Genomic DNA, 21,689 nt, shown 5'->3' on the forward strand with positions numbered 1-21,689 from the left:
GTGTGTTGAAGCAGGAACTGGGAATATTTTATAAGACATTTCATTTGTCACTTGTCAAGTTAAGGGGTCCAGATCTTTAGGTTGCAAGCTCAGAGCTGAGTTGCATGGTACTTTTCTTAAATCTTCTTGAGACTTAAATCATAGATATACTTAGTAGGAAGCATTTAAACAAGTTTATAAACTTGTTTATAAAACTAGGAAGATCTCTTTGAGTTACAAATCACAGCAGAGATCCCTTTGTGGCTTCACACAGTCTGCTAGTGCCTTTCCAAGTTATATTTTTGATAGAATTGTCATTACTTGTAAACCTGGATGTTATGTGATGACCCTATCTGGTAGCAACAAAAAATGTCTCCTTTTGTGTATCTAAGGCCCCTAAGTTTGGGAGTATCATCCTTCAGGGCCATTTTGTCTGCTATGGCTGTCTGAAGACAATTTCGAGTTGGCAGAAACATGTAAGGTTGTTTTTCACTACCTGCTGCTTTTCCCTTCTTCTAGGTAGTCTTAATTATGTTTCCTCTGTCTTTCTTTTGAGAGATTGTTGTAATCTTAAGATTTTACCTATGGAGACTGTGGACACAAATATATAGAATCACTTCTGGTGCACAACTCTGGCATTTAAACTGATTACTGATTACTAAGCCAGACTCTTCTTGGTGGTCTAAAACGATGGACACAAACTGAAAAGGGAAATTCTGATTAGATACAAAAATACTTTTTGCCTTGATGTTAACTTCTCGGTATTTGGGACCCAATAGGGTTTTGGGAACACCACCTGTGAGGATATGCAAAACTCAACAAGTCTCTCTGTAGCTGATCTATCTGGATCTGCTCAGAACTGGTGGTGGGGCTAATTGACCTCTAGGGTTTCTTTGTACCTGCAAAATTCTGTGACTGTATAGGAAAAGAAGGATTTCATTAACTTCAGATTTACAAAGTACAGGTTTATAGTGTGTACTGCACAAATATATAGAAATTGTTGTCTTTCCTAAAGAATTCATGCTTGCTGAGGTCCTACAGAAATTTAGTGATGGAACAAGAAATATAATTATCTTGGTGTCATTCTTTCTGCTACCTCTGTTTGGACCCTGCTGTATTCAGAGAGCATTTTTAGGTTACACAGGATTGAAGGATTTCAATAGTAGGTTTAATGTTTTGGTTTATTCACTTGAAAAAGATATTTTTGTGTGTGGTATTTTGCAGCAGTGAAGGAAAAAGTCAGGGAAGTGTAATATCCAGATAGACACCCTATCACTGTCACAAGAATCTTTTTTGCTGAGGATGCAAAAAGCAGTTCTGGCAAATGGGCTCCCAGTTAGCTGTCTGTGCAGTCCCTAAATGGGTTTATTTAGGCAGTTCTAGTGTTACAGGACGTAGGAATAAGTCTGTTTGCAAAAGATATTTGAACAAAGGATCTGCATCTGTATAATCTCCCAATGGGTCGCAAGTTAAAATATAGTGCAAATATTGAATAACTAATTTCCAAGGAGATTCACAGTGGTTTGTAAAAGAAGTCCAATAAAAAAATGACCCCTTTACATATATGATGCATTCTGCTTCTCTCCCCCATCACCGCACCCCACTTTAATAATTAGAAACATGGTTTCACTGATACGTTTTACAAAACCATTCTGGGGATTCATGAATTTAAAAGAAAAAAATAAACTAGATGTGAATAATTCATACTTAAATAGCTCTGGGCCAAGATATTGCTTCAGTATTTCCAAGTATGCAGGTTTTATTATTCTCTTAAAGTATGAATAAAAACAAGGTTGTTTTATCGCACTTGGACTAATCAATGTTATGCCCAAAGCACAGTTGGCAGTAAATGATCCGTTTTAGCTTAAAACACTTTTTAAATCGATGTGTATTGTAAGGGAATCATAAAAATCTTCAAATTAAAGATTTTTGAGCCATAAAACCAAGTAATATATTTAAAGGTTTTTTAAGGCAGAAATGTTTCCAAGTAAATAGGAGATGGGCCAAGCAGTTCTCTCTGAATTACTGTACATCAGGCTTTCACACTCTATTAGGGTAACCTTCATGAAATATTTCAACATTACACTTCATGATGTAATTTGAATGCATTAGAATTAATTTGCCAATAAACTGCAGGGAAAATATGGACTATGCTATCCCCAAAAGCTTATGAATTCTCTCTGTTTAGATTGGTTCGCATTCACAAGGGTTTCCAATGTAAAGTTTGCAGGCAAAAGTGACTTCTGTGACTACAAGACTTTATTCAGGAGCGTGTTCTTAGCTCTAGAAAGGAGAGTAGTGCTCTCCATGTACAGTGCTCCTATCTGTGGGTCTGTGTGCTGGGTTCAAGATGTTTTGTTCTCTTCAGGAATGCAGTTCACTGGGAAACCAGTCAGTTAGGACTGTCTTTGCGAGTTAGAGACTTCTTCACCAACTCCAGCCAGATGGCTCTTGTTCCAGTCATCTTTCAACAAGGTGTGCTGTTGTGCCAGTCAACCACTGAGCTTACACAGTGTCATCAGAGGAACTATGACATTAGATTTGCAAGGCAGCGTCCTTTAGGACAGGGATTTTTGCTTTGTCCAGCTTGTACACAAATGCTTCAGGTTACTTCTAATCACTGCCCTCCATCTTTGATGCTGAAGGTCTAGTATGAGAGCCAGAGAACCACTCAGCAACACAGAGCAGAATGGCTATAAACTTTTCTCTCTACCTACCACTCTCATTCACATTGTTGGCAGCTTTACTGTCTGCATTTCTAAAAGGCAATAGGTGTTCCATATGTTTTCACCTCAGAAATGCTGTACTGAGGTTTGGAGAAAAGCCACTTCAGGTGAGACTTTGCTTCTAGTGTTTATGTCCATTGCCTTTGATTATAGTCAGTGGGAGTGAATGGAAATGCTGACAAGAGGACATGGCTTGTAGTGAAAAACTGTCATGTGATATCTCCAAACCTTCATAATTATAATTTCCTTTTGATAAAATACATAAGCTAAGAAGGTCAAGAGCTGAATTCTTCTAATCCTCAGCATTTTTTTGCAAACTAATGGGCAAAAAATTCCAGCTCAGCAAGAAATCTCACTCCACTCTATGCAGGACCAGAAGTGGACATGTTCAAATACCAGGAGACAAAATAATGTTTCCATACATTAGTGGAAATGAAAGTACAGAAACCCTCAGAACGTAGGCTATTCTCACAAGAGTTCTTATTTATTTAGAAACCCAAGAGATTTGCATCACCAGAATGAAGCTAGAAATCTCAATTCCTTCAGTACTTGAACTAATTTACATAACTTTGGAGGTCTAGCAATCAAACTGTCTCAGTTTCCCATTTGTGAATTGAGATAATGAAAATGTAGCAAAATTTTTGGCAGCCAGTTTTCTGTGTGTGTTTGAGATCCTCTGATAGATTCAAAGTCATTGCACATCAGAAGCCTAGATTTGGTCCTGATCAAAGTATTCTGCAGTGAGCTCAACAAACCAGACCATGTCAACCATTCTCACAGCTTTCTGAGGGCTCCATACTTTCCCGGCATCCTTGAAAATCTGTACTGTGCTGTTTGTCCAAGGTCCTGGAAAAGCTGGTGGAAAAATAGGCATTTGAAGCACAAAAGAAATTAGAATTTGCTGCCTCAGCTAGAACTAAGATCTGGAAAGTTGAGAGTGGCTAAAATGCAAGTGATGAGGTGAGAGATACAAACAGCTACCCATTCTACTCTTTCCTGGGATGGCTTTGTGTGCACCATCTTCTCTTTTCACCAATATGTTTTAAGCAGTTGGAAGGAGAAATTTTACACAGTTTGAATGTTGTTTTTTTTCCCAGTAGCTGAAGGCAAAAGGGATCAGAAGTGAAGATGTGCAGCATTTGAGGATGTTTTAATGTGTCACATAGAAAGGTTAGTGGATATTAGGAAATACTTCTAATTAGAAGGAGTAGTTATGCATTGGGACAGGCTGCCCATGGAGGTAGTGAAGTCACTGTCCCTGGAGGAGTTCAAGAGAAGGATATAGATGTGGCACTGAGGGACATGGATTGGTGGGTATGTTGGGGATGGATAGAAGGTTGGACTTAATCATATTAGATGTCTTTTCCAGCTTTAATCATTCTGTAATTCTATGAAAAAAAAAATAAAAATCATCTGGTGTGTCTTGGCCAGTTTTGCCTTGATTTCTTTTTAGGCCTCTCTTGCTATCATGTCCTCAGCTCTATCAGAAGACTTTCTGATCTTCATGTCTGCAGTCCCCACATCTAGAGGACTCTGTTGGGTATGAGAAAGTCTGGCAGCGGCCTAGCAATATTTTGCATGTATGTTTATAAAGAAATAGAGCTGTGCAGTTCATGATCCGTTTGTGGTAGAGAGCTGGGACTGATTCTCTTATCCATTCTCTTGTTCCTCTGACAGAAGAATCTTGGCACTATCTTGAAGGAGCATACTGTGTTTCCAGTGGAAGGAAATAATTCCAGTCATTCTAAGAGCAATCCCTCTGTCCACTGCTGCATTAATGCTACCGGTCCTTAAAAAGAGACCCATCAAGCTTTTTTTTGACTAAAATGAAGTTACTGAATAAAGAGGCAGGAAATTAGAGAAATTAGAGATTTCTTTTTTTTTTTTTTTTTGAATCTCAGGAGAACCTATCTCATCACACTCACTAGCAGAAGTCCTGAAAAAAGTTTCAAATTCATAAATATCATTTATTCTTGTTGAAAATTTTGCAGAAATATTTGGCAGTACAGAAAGAGCAGTTGTAGATTCTTTATAGTAAAAAGTTTAAAATGGAAAGTCTGACACATTCTTAAGCTATAATAACACAAATGGGATCACTGTAATTTTCAGTTCTGATTATAGGTTATAAAATCTCTGCCGAATACCCATATATTCATGAGGCTGCAGAAAACAATCTGCAAAATGAAATATGGAGAACTGCTGAAGGAAAGTACAGGCAGCTGTAAGTATAGGAGATATAATGATAAAGCCAAACCTAAAATCAAGATACTGTTGATAACTAGTCAGAGAAATTTCACTCATACCCTATCAAATTGAGTTTAATCACCAACAATTTCCATTATCTAAGAATACAGTGATTTATTTACGCGCATCCTGAGACAAAAAAGCTTTTCTAAGATGTGATTAATTTTGAGAGCATATGAAAAGTACTAAATAGGAAAGAAATTATAGGGATGTTATGTCCTTACTGAATAATATAAACCATGGAAATTCAGACTCAAGGTTACATCAAGGAGAAGGAACCAAGTTCTAAAAACTGAATGTGTAAATATTCATTAGTTTTGGTCACAGGAAAATTAAGAATTTTCTCACTGGAAAAGGGGCCTTTTTAATTTTATTTTTTTATAGTGACATTCAAAATACTAGGATTAAATACATAAAAAGGGGAACTAAAGAAAACTGGTAGTGTACCACAACACTGTTAGAACTACTATTAACATATCTGTACCTTCATATTGAAGCAGCTGACAGTGAGACTGCAAGGTGAGTAAACAACGAACTTCCTCCCACTGGATTTCATGTTCCTTTCTAACCATGTGTAGCTGGTGTCTGTGGGAGGTTTGTTGAGACAAAAAATAAGAACGTGGTGCTATTCCGTGAGTAGGAGCAGTGCATCAAGTCACTGACACCAATTTCTGGTATCAGTAATAAACTGAGACAAAGAACCTCCAAAATGTAACAAAACATAAGAAAATGTAAGGAGAAAGGAAATTTCTGGTGTGAACTAACAGAAATTAAGAGATTAAATGCAATAAATGTATAAATTAGAACAAAACTCTTTCTGGATTGTAACTATATATAACATGATCTTGATAGCTCTAGTTTCCTCAAAACTGACATGCTTGAAATTCTTATAGTTCTTCCAGTAATTTTCATTTCAGTTTGTACTGGCTTTTCAGAGAGCACCCTTGACAAATGATCTGTGTGAGAATGTTGGATTAGAAATGGGATTCATAATCTTTAAGACACTGTAGCTTCTTTATTTTAGAAACTAGGCAGTTCAGGAACTGATAGCTAAGTAACTATGCAGTTGAATTATTGCCTACTATCAGTGGTCCTAATTGTCCCTTTCTCACCTTTCCCACACACCACTTCTGTAATCACCATTTCTTCTTCCTGTTTAGCTGATTGTGGCTGCTCATGGCTTGTAAATGCTGTTCTTAAAAATGCTACGTACTGAAATTCATAAGCAAAATAAGAGTTTTAATAGCTGTAATTAATACAGTGCTGCAAGCCCAAGTGGGGCTCTTTGGTTGAAAGTTTTAGAAACTTCCAAATAAATAGTGAAGTCAATCTTAAAATACTGTGATGGATAAACGTAATCTTACCATTTTATGGGATTAAATAGAAGTACCAAGAAAATAAACCTCAGGATTCTGAATTTGGGCACCTGGAAGGTTATATTGGCATCTTACTAGGTGTACTTTCTTTCTTTCTTCTTTTTTTTTTTGGAAGTGGAATCAGGTTTGTGGCTCCAACACACTTCATTAAAGAAGTCTTCTGACTTTCAATGGAAGGTGAGTATGCTCACCAACTGCTAGTATAAAAGTGTCTTACTTAGTTTACTGAATGTGAGTGTTGCTGTTTAATATCAGATCTTCAATAGTCTTGAAGGAAATTGCCCAAGGTCATGCAAAGCCTTTGGGAAAGACCTCAAGCCTTTTGACTCAGTTCTTCACTCTAAACTGCAGTCCTGTAATGCAATGATCTCAGCAAATTGCGTCTGTTGGGGAGCTGGAAGGACATGCATAGAGAAATTTCCTTCTAAGGAAAGCCACCAAAAAATGAAGTGTGCACGCAGTCCTGGAGACTGACCTTTTTGGTTTCCACTGGCTGATTCTGGGGCTGTGAGCTTCTTCATAGAAATGATGTAATTTCAGAAACACCTCAGCGTTTGCTTGACATAGTTTGTTTAGTGAGTCACTCTTTCAATAAATTTGAAAATGGTGTTAGTTAAAGAGAAACCCAAACCTCTTCATCTTCTTTCTAAAACAGTAGTTTTGGAGAACCTGCTATTATAACTTTTTATCTATCTCATTTTTCAGTATGAATTGAAGCACTAATTCCATATCCTCGACCAGCCTGAAACACGTTACCTCCCTCTGCTGTGCTGTGCAACCAATGCAATTGGTTTCTTATTATAAAACTGTGAAGCTGTGAAACAACATAGAACCAAAGAAGCATAGAACTGTTTGAGCTGGAAGGGACTCTTAAAGGTCATCTTAGTCCAGCTGCCGTGTAATGTCCTTTGCAGATCTCTGAGTACTATATACACAGGATCTCTCCTCTTTTTGTGGGAGGTATGAGATGTGAAGACTTCAGAGTGAAGAACAGGGGATCTTGTGGTTGCTGTGGGGCAAGAGATGCTCCAGACACAAGAGTAGGGATGGTTCCTTGTGCTGGGACATTCTGCTGATCTGCTGTTTTGGCTGGAGAGGCACCAGATGGGGTTGCTTAATACGTGATTGAGAGATTTGGACTCAGTGGTTAGACTTGATATTTGGAGTAGATGATCTTAGTGGTCTTTTCAACCTTAATGGTTGTATGATTCTAAACCTCAGGGGAAACTGTGACATTAAAGCAAAGTGCTTGCCTACCAGCTACATAATGTTATCTGCTGGCTGCACAAGGGAAGTCTGCAGCACTCGGAGAGCCACAAACACTGTGGCGTGGCACTTGGGTACCATGTATCTTGCTTTGGTAGCAAAAGTAGTGGTGGAAAGCAAGAAGTGCTTCAACTTCTTGAGCCAGCTTTTAGATCTGGGCAAGGTATGAGAGGCCAGCACTGCCCAGAGAGGTGGTGGATGCTGCATCCCTGGAGACACTCAAGGTCACAAGGCTCTGAGCACCTGATGGAGCTATAGGTTTGTTGCAGGAGAGTTGGAGTAGATGACCTTTAAGGATACGATCCAACTCAAACAATTCTGTGATTCTATAACTTATAGAGATAGATTAAAACAAAAAACAAAAAACAAACAACAGTGGGGGGGGGTTGTCCTAAGCAGAAACATAACACAGAGAGAAAGGAGAATGTTTTCATTTCTGAACAGGAGGAGGGAGAATGCTCAGAGCAGGGTTTCTCAGACAGGCAATGCAGGCTGAATTTACTGAGTTAGTTTTGGAGGATGATAGTAAGTATGAAAGATGAAAGTAAGACACGGGAAGTGACCTTTTGCTGAAGTTTGTTCTCAGCCTGCACAGCTGGGTGCTGGGAGAAATCCTAAATGACAGTGAGGGGAGGGGATTGGTTTCTGTGTTCTCTATGGGACTTGTTTCCAACTTTATCAAGTAATTCACTGTTGATAACTGGATAACAGTTGCTGTCATTCATACAGTAACATCAATTGTTCCTGCTGCTGCTTTCTTTCTGAAATTCATAAACTTCTGGATATAATAAAATGTGCCTTAAACTAACCTAAGCTCTCTAAACTCCCATTGCTCTCTGAAGTCATCATGAACATAGCCCAACTCAGCTTGCTGTGTGACATAGCCTTTATTTAGCTCCTGCCAAAATTAACTTTGTTTAATTTTCTCTAAGTCATAGCACTATGTGTGAGTTTTTTGGTACTCTATTTCTTCACGTTTCTTTCAAGGTCTGGGTCTGCCCTGTGGTTCTCTAACAAGAAAAAAAGACACAGATGTTAGATGAAAAGTACTCAAGAGAAAAAAGTAAGGGTAGTGAATATCAAAAGATGAGAGAGTATTTCTGAGAGTAATTGGGCAACTGAGCTCAGGAATGATACAATCTTAAAAAAATGCACCTTCTGTTTTCAGTTATAAAGAAACAAAACTGGTAACCTTATTTTGAACTTTTTTGTTTTGTTTTTATACTTTGAGGTGCTAAGAGAGGAAAAGTGACGATATCACCTCCAGTAAGATGCCATGTAGTTCACACAGTACTGTCCCCTTCATTCTTCTTCATGTATTTTTAATATATTTTAGGTTTTGGGTTGTTCATACAAATGATTTAAAGGAAATATTCCCAAGCAAATCTCATCTGTGTCTCTAGTTCCTAGCATTTTAAAGAGAAAGATCTTCTGTCTTGTATATTTACATAAAGCCTGAATGCCAGATTTGGAAGAGTAATAAAAATATGCTTTTCTGGGATTTGTTCTTAGGGAAAGAGAATTCCCCATGACCAAAAATATCCAAGTAATAAGCATTTGCTTCGTTCTGGCACCACCGTGACCTTAAATTATGAGCTTGCCCCCATTTGTAGCTAGTTTCCCCTCTTTAAATGTACAGTTAAGTCATTTGTAAATATCATAACTAAATCTGGAAGTGTAATTTAGTGACTCTATTTGAGGATTAAGAAGAACAACATTACTTAGAACCATATGTAATATTTTCTGCTTTGTTTGATTTAGTTTCTACGCTATGCACGCCTTATCTCATTGTCATTCTTTACTCAGTTCTCTTGATACATTTGCAACACTATTGATAATACCATAAAACAACTTAGCTATCTCCTTTGGAAAAAAAAAAAAAGTACACAGTATGAAGTGGGATTCATATAACATTGTTGACATAGGATCGTTGTCCTTAGGAAGGAAGAAATGTTGCTAGATCATACTGTTCATTTTCCAGCTAGAGAAGATTTAAACTGTTGAAAGTAGGTATGAGATTTTACACTAGATCATGCTAGCTGAATTTGGTAAGCACTTGGAACAACACTCAAGTTTCCTTTACCAAGAGTGCCAGAGCACTGAAATCCTCTGCTGAATATAGTCTGCATCATGGTGCCACCAGTCTTTATTCAATGAAGGTGTTATTCATCTGTTTTCACTTCTGAAGGACTAGCTCCAGGTGCTGTGGTTATCTGATGTTTAGTTACAGTGCCAGAAAGGGAATTATAGATTCATTTATGTGTATTACTGTTCACTGCAATACTTGCGAGCTTTATTCTTGCTGGGTTCACCTTGTGGATTGTAACTGTAGTGTAAGTCACACCTTATTATTTCCTCCAGATAGTATGGATGGTGAAATAATTTTGTAGTTCTGAGAAGCTGCTTATGAAGTTTTTATGACTGCTTCTCACATCAAATAGCCTTATTTTGTGGCCTGACATTCTCTTTCTTTCGATGAAAGCCTATCCAGTTCTATAGGAATGTATTGAGCTGTCAACGAACATAATTCTCTGTCATAAACTTGGAAACAACACGGGACCTTCCCTGGTGCAAATACTTGTAATTCCATTAATTTTTTGGCATTTGAGTTTATAGCAGCTGAAGACCCTTGCGAGCATCTGTATACAAACTAAACAGCTTGCTAACACTCAGAGCTGTCCAATGCAAGACAATAACACTCCCTCACACTAGACCTAAATTGATAAAGACACCGTCACCCTTCATTCAGTAAAGTATTGAGGCAGGTGCACAAAAGGAAGTGCCTGAAAGTTTGCCATGAACTTGACAGAGCCAGGACATCTCATAAAACAGCAGTGTCCCATGTCATCCACAGCTAGCTTAGGAAAATCTGAGCATTAGGTAGAATGAAGACTTGGGAAACCAGGCACTGGAGCTCAGCAGAGCTGCCACAAAGCTGTTCCCAGCATTCCTTACCTCCCAAACTGTTCTTTCAGTAGTCGAATCCAATGCCCAGAAACAAATAGCCACACACAAATAAATCCTCTGGCACAGCAGGAGCTAAGAAACAGAAATAACTGTTGTCTCAGATACAAGAAGGATAGATCCTCAGCCAGCAGGGGCCCCCAACCCAGAAGACAAATTAAATTCAGAGAGACAACATTGAAAATAAGTTTGGTTGGAAAAAAAGTGAGAAGATTGACCATCAAACAGCAGCCTTAAGAACAGTGGGTGGAAAATATGCACAAGTACATGCACACACATCTGTATAGTTTCATAGTAGAAAGTGAAATAAGAAAAAAAGGAATTTCATGGGAAGTTTCAGCCCATTTTATGGTTCTGTTTTCAGGGAGCCATTTTTCACAGTAGGATCAAACAGATTTGTAATGTTCTAAAATCTTTGATTTTCCTTATTCCTTATTTCCATGATGTCTTTATGTATCTTACACAAAGAACAGCAGGAAGCCCTTTTTTGGTGAGAAATTAATCCAGATTTGTGTTTTAAATTGTTATAAAATATAACCGCATACCTGTCCAGTCTTGAACAGTGTTGTTAAAAATCTTTAATGTTACTGACAAGGGAAGAAAATTCACATAGAAAAGGGTAAAGTATCTTGTGCTTGAATCAAGACATCTATAAGTGGGATTGCTGTATTTTTTCTGCGTTTGCAGAGCAATTTGATAGATACTGGTCAGTGTACAGTTGTCAATGTGAAAAACTACATGTGATTTTGCACTCTCGTGGCATGTAGCAAATTGTGCTGCTGGAACTGAAAGGAAGACTGCTCTCTAATTAAATATCAGAGTGAATTATTTGATGTTCAGTAGTAAAATTAGTTTTAATTAAATTTAAATTTGACAATAGAATATAATTGTTTTACTGGCCACAGGACTGAATAGTACTTTATAAAGACATCTAATCAACAGCAGTTCTAATACTGGAGTTGGCATGTGAGGAGCATTTGTCGACATGTAATTAGGGCCTGATCCAATCCTCATTGAAACAAACTTTCCATTGATTTTATTAAGAAGTACATTAAACTCTGGACAGCACAGTTCACAATAACGTGGTATCTCTGCTTTTAGAATTTGGCAATAGACCAAATCCTATAATTTAGCTTGCTACAGAGGGTGACCTTACCCGTATTGTATGATATGACAGCTACAAAACAGCTGCCATCAGCTTCAAAAAATGGTAGTTCTATAAACAGGGAAATGAGTTTGTCACGGTAGATTGTTATATAGAAGTAGATCAAGTCCAGAAAACATTGCAGAAAGAGAATTTTTCAGTAGAAAGACCACTGGAATGGCCTAACATTAATATCAGTTTCAGCGACTAAACAGAGACTCAGGAGACATTTCAAAGTTGCATATATGGGAATTTTTTTTATATTCCTCATGCCCAAAGTAATCAATTTCATAGTAATTAATAGACATTAATTATTCACGCCAGAGGGAGGAACATATTGCTTTTACAATCATCATTTAATTCACATTGAAAAATGACTTATTTTAGTAACTGTACCCAGTGTGCAATACAAGTCTCTATAAAGACAGCAATTGCATTTGGGAGCTCTTTGCAGACCTTCTGTAGGATTGGCCATTCTTCCAAGCTCAGTTGTTAAGCCAGTGTTTGCCATTTGCCGATGTGTGGAAATGGGTATTTGCATGAAAAATGGCTTTATGTTCTTCTAGACCACCTATGATTACATTCTAACTATGTAAGTTATACCTATCAACAAAAGAAAGCATGAGAGAAGGCCCAGGAAGCAAAAAATCTGTTAGTGTGTTCTTTGGAGAAGATTGGCTTGTGAGATATAGAAAGGCATTTAAAGAACTTGTCAAGCATAATCAGTATGTGTTCGTCAAGGGAAAGGTCCTGTGCTAATGATTTGATCTCCCTATGTGATAAGTTCTCCTGTTTGCTGGATAAAGGGAAGGTGATGGATGCAAAATACCTGGATTTCAGTAAGGCATTTTATAAAGCATCCTTCTGGACAAGTTGTCCAACTGTGAGACAAACTGGTTCATTCTACGCTGCATGATGAACTGGGCTCAACAGTAGATAGAGCTCAAGGTGTTGTAGTACATGGAAATACAGATGGGTGGATGGTGGTCACCAGGGATCAATTCTAGGACAAGCTTAGTGATGATACAAAACTGGGAGGTGTTGCTTACTATAGAGGGTTGAGGGGCCTTGCAGAGGTCTAGACTCATATCTAGAGGACAAAGCATTGGGCAACCAACAATGGCATGAAGTTCAACAGAGCTGTGCCAGGGTTAGGTTCTGTGCTGAGAAAAACTTCTGTACAATGAGGGAGGTTGTACACTAGAACAGGCTTTCTGGAGGGATGGCTGATGCCCCATGTCTGTCAGTGGTCAAGAGACATTTTGGAAAATGTCCTCAATATTGTGCTTTAACTTTTGTCTAGCCCTGAGGAGGTCAAGCAGTTGGGCTCGATGGTCTTTGTGCATCCCTTCCAAAGAACTATTCTATTCTATCCTTCATATAGCCAGTGCATTTTTGCAGCATTTAAACATCTGTTATGTGGCTGACAATAGCTGCCCACTTAATACTATTCAATGATATTTTGGCATATGTCCTCTCAACTGATTAAAATGGGAATTGCTGTATATAGCTGCCACTGTGCATCCTAACAGCCACACAGACCAACACTCTTCTGAGTGAACAGAAAAACTTTGCAAGGCAGATGTCTACATCTGTGTCAGCTGTCAAGGCTTTTTTTATAGCTGTTGGGAAGAAATGGGCACTTTTAAGCTGTGATTCATCTCACCCTGCAGTAGATAGCTAAAATAAGACAGATGAACTCAGTTTTAAAGCATGCGTAGTGATCTAAAAGAAATGGACAGTGACTGGCTTTCATATAGGCATTCATACTGTAGATGTACACAATTAAATGAAATTAATCATGCTCTTCTGAAGGGATTTGACCTGCCAGCACTTACCATCACCCTTTAATGCTAAGCAGCTCAGTAGCACTGCAAGAATATTATGTAAAATCGTGTTTAATATTTTTTGTACAGGGAAAAGATTTTAATTTACTTTCTGTCCTAATGACCTGTTGCCTGTCTGAGCCACCAATAAAGTCCCCCTTTTGGCAATGAGGTGAATTTTTGAGGTCATAAGACAACATGCATTATTAATTAATCACTTCAAGAAATTTTCCCTGTAAATAAGGATAATACTCACTATCCCTACTGTCTCTTTAATGACTGATTTGTCAAAACCTCAATTCATTTAAACCATTTACCTGTTCCAACAGCTGAGTAATACATGTAGAATTATCATTTTAGCCATATCTTGGCATATGCTGCATGATGACTAATGTGTTCTCATGTCTGTGCATCCAGAGAAGAGCAATGAAGCTGTGAAGGGTCTGGAGCCCAAGTCTTATGGGTAGCAGCTGAAGGAACTGGGATTGTTTAGACTGTAGAAGAGGAGGCTCAGGGGAGAACTGATAGCCCTCTACAGCTGCCTGAAAGGAGGTTGTGGCGAGGTGGAAGTTGGCCTCTTCTCCCAGGTAACAGTGATAGGATGAGTGGTAATGACCTCAAGTTGTGTAGGGAGATGTTCTGGTTGGATACTAGGAATGGCTTCTCAAGTGGTAAGGCAGTGGAACAGGCTGCCCAGGGACATGGTGGTGTCACTGTCCCTGAATGTGATCAAGAAACATGGAGATGTAGTATGTAGGGGCATGGTTTAGTAGGCAATATTGGTTATAGGTGGATGGTTGTACTAGGTGATCTTGGATGTCTTTTCCAGCCTTAATGATTCTGTGATTCTATGAATACAGACATGGTGCAGGAAAAAAAAATAAGGTTTATGCTGACTTCTAATAGAGTCTGAGAAGGTTTAGATATTTCTGTGCTGTCATTCTGTTACTTTTGTAATGAAGTATAGACTTACTCCAGGAAGACTGGCACACCTGAACATACACAAATGGAAAAGTTTTCCCAAATTTGTTCCTTTCATGATGGTACTGGCAAATAAAAATATTGGAAAAATAAACAAGATTGATGTTCTTGATCCATTTGAAATTTGTTTGGAAATGAAACCTTTTTGCTAAGGATAACCACGTCCCAATTTCTTGCAAAATCCCAGAGTGAATAGATTTGTGATTACCGATAGCTAGTGAGAATTTTAATTGAATAACGGATGGTCACATTCAAGCATATTGGCTGAAGTGTTTTATGTGTATTACAGTCAAGTTGCTTATAGCACATCTTGAAAATAATTGTGGGAAGAGTTAAGCAACATATCTACTGGTGGATTGCTTTGTGTATGACTAAATTAACAAGTGTGCTCAAGTGAGTTCACATGGTGCGTACTTCTGAGATTCATAAATGGAAGATAATTTTGAGCATGAAAATGGACTTTAGCCACATTTGTCTCTCATTGTCACTGCAAATATGCTCCACATTGTGGGAGATGCTGCAATGCTCACAGGGGCTTGCCTCATCTCTCTAGGATTTGAACTCTTCCTCTGGAAGTTGTGCAGCCATCTGAAGAACATGTGTCCTGTGCACAAGAAATGGGAGCAGCTAAATGAGCTTTGCAGAGGTTACATGATATTTTTAATAGATCTGCCTCCTGCCTGGGTGTCTGAGAAGGATCTATGGGAACTAAGTATTAATTGTCTCTGATGCTGACTCTATGAATCAACTTGAAGTGGGATTGGAAGAGTGATCGCAGAGAAGGAAGCAGAAAGATCTAATTAATAGATTGCAAAGCTGAAAAGACCACAGTGACCATCTGAGTCCATGTAGCACAGGTCACAGAGGTCTTCCCTGGATTAATTTTTACTTGAACTCCAGTATCTCTTTTTGAAAGCTATTGAGTGTTGATTTATATGTTCCTAGTCCTGGAAAATCTTGCAGATATCTTCAGGCTGTGCCAGTGATTAAACATCTTTGCTATTAAAAAGAAAAAAGAGAGAGAGAGAGAGAAGAAGAGCATAATTTTATTTTTGCTCCTTATCCCCAGTGTTTAATGTCTCCCTCTGCCTGAGTTTGAAAAATGTGGAAAACCTGTGGAGAAATGCAGAATACTGTAAGGGTAAATTTGTTAAAAGACTGGGAATAGGTCACGTGTAGGCGCAAGGAGAACAAGGTATTATGTAAGATAGATGTGTTGTTGGCTGGTAGCTGTGCAAAGGAAAGCTTTCCATGTCACACTTCCACCTGGGAATCTCTGAAGTCCAGAGCTTTTTTTTGAACCATTGTAACCCTCTGATCATCTTCAAAGAAAGAACATAACCACTGCCTGCTTATCTGCATGGCTGATTTGGGGTCTGCTCCATGCCTCTCTGAAGCCAAAATTAATGCAGCCTTCAAAACGGGTTTGAATAATTCATTTATTGATTCTCTTTGATGAAGCTGTATTTCTCCTATTGAGAAAAAAGAGCTGTAAAATTTAATAAGGATTACTTTTTTGAGTAACCTGACATTATATTTTCCAATAGAAATTGTAGAATCTGAAAAAGAGGTGCATAGAACAATGAGATGCTCTAAGTTCTCTGAAGGGAGAAGTTTGATGGGAAAAAAAGAAATTATTTTGAACATGAAGACATTAGTATGGACCTGGTAAAGATCCAGCATGAATGGGGATTTGCAATTAAGATAATTTCTTGTTTTTTCCTCTTCAATTTTCATTCTGAAGGAAATGCTGCTTTTATAGCTTATAGCTCAGCTGTTCCATTTATCTGGATTGTGCTGCAATGACAAAAATAAGGAGAAGGATGATTTGCTTTTTTCTTTTTTTTGCCAGCTCTTTTATTTGTTGTGAAAAAAAATAGACTGATTATGAAGTGGAATGAATTATTGATTTTTGACTGTTCAGGACTATCAAAAAAGATGTCTTTGTGCTATTTCGTGTACATTTCAACAAATAAGAATCAAGGTTTTCTGTGGAGAATCTTTGTGAGCCTCACTACGAGTTCCTATGCTCTCACACACATCTGATATCTTGCCCAATCTTCTTCATCCCTGTTGCTTACTCAGGAAAAGTCCTGTCTTTCTTTAATAGAAGCCTTACTTGGGAATGGACTTCAGAATGAAAGTCTGTGTTTTTGTTCAACTCTCTGTTGGAGTCCACTTGACTAGTATTGCAAGATAATATTAATACTATGCTGTCAGAACTTGTCAATCTGAAGAGAGCAGGTATGACTCACTGGAAAATATCCCCGTCAGAACGAGACTTTCTCAACTGCCTATCTGAGTGTGCAGAAAGATAAATGCTATGGTTCAGACTTTCCCTCCAGAGAGAGACTGTTCTTCAGGAAAAGTCAAAACAGACACATGCTCAAGTAGGCTCAACAGATTTTACAAGTTATGACATAAACGACAAAGAATTTCTAGCAGTGGTTCTCTGTAGACGGATTTATGAAAGATCGAGGGCTTGAGGATTAAACTCTCTGTTGGCTGGGGTGAGACAACCTGATTATCCAGTCCAGCTGGAAAAGAGATGAGTAACAAAGTCCATCACAAGAAAATTAATCTAGTTAAATGGTGCAACGCTGTCTTCAGCTGGCAGTGTCTGGGTGACACTGAACATAAACACTCATGGGTTGTGACTTGCATTGACATTCTTGAGAGAACAAGAGACACGAAGAAAATGTTACTGTGTGTTAAATTCATCGCTGCAGAAACTGAACGAAGTGAACAAAAAGTAAATTGAAGGAATGGTCTTGTATAGCAGAGAACTCCACAATTATAGGCCATTAGGAAGATGCATCCAATAAGCATAATGAAGATTAATGTTATCTTTAACCCAATTAAGTATTTTTTCATCTGAAAATAATTTGGCAGAAATATACCGCAGAAATTTTCCTCGCTAAAATTTTCTGTAGACCATACTCTGCTGTTTTTTATTTGAGATTTTTACTGAAACTCACGCAGCCAAACAGATCTTCGCTGGCATATTGAAGACTTGTGGAGAGAAGAAAGGAGCAGGAAGGATAAAGTGGGAAAAATTATGTGAGTAAAAATAAATGGAGGAAAATTCTGTGTAATGACATTTTAAAAAGATGCAGATGAAACTTGGCTTCAGATGACGTGCTTTATTTATTTATTTATTTTAAGCAAAAGCACCCTGGAAGATATAATGATTATTATCTGTACTGTTTTTTATTTGTCTCCTGTCAGAATGTCTGAAGTATAATTAGTTTATGGATACAGAACTGGAAGATGCTAAGGAGTAATACGTTTTCTTGAAAGAAACGCTGAACATCATTTCTTGAATCTCTTTGCACACTTCTTTCTAGCATGGCTTGGGGCAAAACTGGCACAGGTCAATACTGAGAACTCATAATGAAAGTTGTTGCCTAACTTTTGTCTCTGTGAATAGTTCTGCTGGCTTCTGTGTGGCTGTTCACAGTGGTTGAAGGCAGGAAAGCTGTTATCCTGCACCAATCCTTTCAGCCTTTTAAATACATATGAAATCTGCAGGATCCATCAGACAGTAGCTCTGCGTGTAGACCTTGAATTTTCTTCATTGCACTTTCCCGAGTAGAAAATGATAGGAACTGTAAATCTGAGGATTGTCCATGGAGGCCACTTAAGAGTAGTACCATCATGGTAATGCAGTCTGGATACATGAAGAACATGATACTGTATGTTAAATTTATCACCTCAGACACAAAACTGTTGTTTTCTGTGTCTTATTTCCTTGATGACAGTAATAAAGGTAATGTCTGTGGTCCTACCAACCCTGCCTTAGTCTGTCCGTCTCTGTTCCAGGGTCAGGGTGTTCTTTCATGGCACGTTTCATATTTGCCTTTACTCCATAGGAGATGAAGAACTGCAGATTGATGGAAAGGCTGATCTGCATTTGGGTAAGCTTATACATTTTAAAATAATCAGAGCTGCTATCGTTTGGGGCAGCTTGATGAATTTAAGTACTATCACACCACCAAGCCCCATGTTTTCATTTGCAACTGCTGGAACTAGACTGTCCTAATGATGTAGAAAAGGGAGAAAGGCCCAAGCCAACTTTTGGTATAGCAACAGGGAATTGTAATGCACAGGATTTCCTGCATGTGCTTATCTGTGGAGAATGATATGAAACAGCTATAACAAGTAATTTGTCTTCTGAAAATGATTTACAGGCTTTAATTAGGGTGTTTTGTTCTTACCTACTGCTCTTCACCAATGAACCCCAAAGTGCCTGATAACAAAAAATTGGTAGAATTATCCCCATCTTGTAGTATATGATGTATGTACTATACACTTATCAGGATCTGGGTCTCATATAGGCTGGAGTTTGTGATTTCTTTAGCTGGAGCACAGGACTGCATTGCTTTGGAGAACTGAGTCCAGCATTATTTAACAAAGGCCAAAGGCAAGTCACAAGCTGCTTTAACTTTATAATCAAAATCTCCTGGTTTTCAACCCTTTGCTCATTCCATTCAACCATGCTGGCTCTCTGAAGTGCTAGCGGTGCGGAAGGAAGAAGATGCTTTATGATCCTTGATGACTATAAAGTAGCAAATAAAGCTCTAGGGTGCTTTCAAGCTCACAGTGATCTCGTGGGGTGGAAAATTAATCATGCTGCAGCTACTGGAGAGTATATTTTTTTTACATTAGCTACTTGGGTCTTTTTCCAAACCAGAAGATGATAAAGCGCTTCCCACTACTGGATGAAGACAAAAGAAAGTGTCATCAACACAAGCAGTAAAATAAGCTGAATAAGCTTGTTTGGACTCCTGGTTACTAATCTAATCCTTTTAAAATCTTTTTTTTTTTTTTTTTTTTGGCACTAGAAATAAGAACTATTTGCAAAACAAACATATTTTTTTTAATGCCCCAGTCAGACTGTTTCAAATGTTGGATCTCATATCCTTGATCTGGTCTTTCAAACTCTAGTAACTGCCAGTCTCTACTTACTACAGACTGTTGGTACATGCTGTGCAAATCTAGAGACAGTTAAACTTTAGGAAAGCACTTACGAATTGTTCCCTGCAGTCAGTGTGTATTAGATACCTCTGAAATAAGGCACAGACAATAGTTTGAGGTTTCTTGAGACTCCCGATATTCCTGATGAAAAAAATCTTAGTCAGCTTTATTTTTTCCACTGCTGTTTTGCAAACCAGTTTTCTTACATCAGAGATCTTTCCTGAGACCTCTATTATACTGCATGTATAGGGGTCTCTCTTGGGTCTCAAACTGTCTATGTGTAAGGTAATTCACAAATGTTCAAGATTTTATTTTCCTGCTGAAAGCTTGTTCCTATCTAGATGAGGGCATCTGGGATTTCTGGCATGGTTACCCTCTCCTTGTAAGCTAATCATTCCCTTTTTCACAGGCTGCAGCAGCCTTTGAACACTGGGATTTCATTTTCAGACCATAGCTCTGAGCGAGGTCAAGCTTAGCATTTTCCACCCCGGTGTCATTACATCACTGCAGCACAGATGAAAAACGGAAATTGTGCTGTTGTTACAGCAAAGCTAGCACTCCAGTTTTGCACGGCTGCCACGCTTCCAACATCATACTGCACCTTGACTATCTTTTCTTAACCCAGGTCAAAAACTAAGTCTGAACTTGGAAGGAAGGATAATTTCTTGGCTAGCACTTGTCTTTAACATCACTGAAGGTGTTTCCTTAAGAAAAATTGGAGCCCTGTTGCAAAACTATATTTACCTGTTCCTTGAAATTCAGCAGTAGAACGATCTTTCTATCCTAATTAAAATACTATGAGTGAGACTGTATAGGAACCAGTTTTCTCTTTTAACTGCAGTTTGTTGCTCTCAAGAAAGTGCTGCACATCAACTGTGGCACCAGACCACTTCCACCACAGGCTTCTTTTAAGGGGAAATCTGGAACATCGGTAAGAACAACCTAAGATGAGAGAAAACAAATTATCACAAGATCGAACACATAAAAAAATCCAGACATGGAAAAAACCTTTGGTCATCATTAGGTTTTTCAGCTCTTCTAGTGCAAAGCTCTCATATTTGCTAGATTGTGCTGAGGAGTTGTGTACTAAGGTAAGAAATAATTGTGAGAATCGACACTGGCTGATTTACAGCAGTTCCTATGAAGTATTTTGCCTTGCAGACAGCTGTTTCCTGACACAACTGGCCACAACTGTTGATAGACCACTATCCAACCAAGAATTTAATGAAGTTTCATTAAAAAACTCAGCAAGAGGAGAAATGGAATAATAAGAAAAGGGGTTTTTTTAATTTTTTTATTTTTTTATGACAAATTTAAGGTTTTGTAACATACCTATGTAGAATGAGAACTCAGGATGCACCCAAAGATGTGGTGCAGTCACTGTCCCTGGAGGTGTTCAAGAAACGTGGTGATGTGGCACTGTCAGTGAGCGTTGTGAGGATAGGTACAAGATGATCTTAGAGATCTTTTCTAACCTTAATGATTCTATGATTCTATGACTTTGTTACAGACTTCTCCTTGTGAAAATTAATAAAAGGAGTTATTGTCTAAAATGTTATGGTGGGGAAATAATCTGCAGGGATTATTTTCCACTATATATAGAAAATATATATATTTTCTATATATAACTATATATATAGTTATATATAGAAAATCTATATATATCACTATATATAGAAAATAATCTGCAGGGATTATTTTCCACTATATATAGAATCATAGAATCACCAAGGTTGGAAAAGACCTCTAACATCATGTAATCCAACTGTCCACCTATCATCATTTCCACTTGAACCGTGTCTGTTAATAGAAAATCTGTATGCTTCTTGAACACCTTCAAGAGTGGTGAATCCACCACCTCCCTGCCTGGTCCAGTGCCTGACCACTCTTTTGGAGAAGATTTTTTTTTTAATATCCAACATGAACCTCCATTAGCACTACTTGAGGTCATTACCTCTCATCCTATCACTGGGAGCAGAGACTGAGCCCCACCTCACCACAACCTCCTTTCAGGGAGTTGAAAATGGGGAGTAAACAATTCAATATAGTATCATAAGAGCATGAGAATTAAAATAGCCCATTGCACAACTTTGAAGTCTCCTCGTGGCTCCTTTCCTCCAAGACTGAACAATACCAGCTCCCTCAAATGCTTCCTATAAGATCTGTGCTCCAGGCCCCTCACAGCTTCATTGCCCTTCTCCAGACA

At 38.2% G+C, this 21,689-nt stretch overlaps 1 long non-coding RNA gene across 1 annotated transcript in view; it reads left to right on the plus strand.

Moving 5' to 3' along the window:
• Positions 1–20,577, plus strand: part of LOC136048520 (uncharacterized) — a 40,068-nt gene extending 19,491 nt beyond the window's left edge. The window contains exons 4-6 of the long non-coding RNA XR_010622188.1: positions 6,450–6,502; positions 18,379–18,423; positions 20,325–20,577. This is a non-coding gene — a long non-coding RNA (uncharacterized LOC136048520). The remainder of the gene's footprint in view (positions 1–6,449; positions 6,503–18,378; positions 18,424–20,324) is intronic.
• Positions 20,578–21,689: the final 1,112 nt, after the last annotated feature.

Source organism: Cyrtonyx montezumae, unplaced genomic scaffold (assembly GCF_038088225.1).
Source record: "Cyrtonyx montezumae isolate F1298 unplaced genomic scaffold, pur_monq_1.0 scaffold_2, whole genome shotgun sequence".
In the NCBI taxonomy this organism is placed as follows: Eukaryota; Metazoa; Chordata; class Aves; order Galliformes; family Odontophoridae; genus Cyrtonyx; species Cyrtonyx montezumae.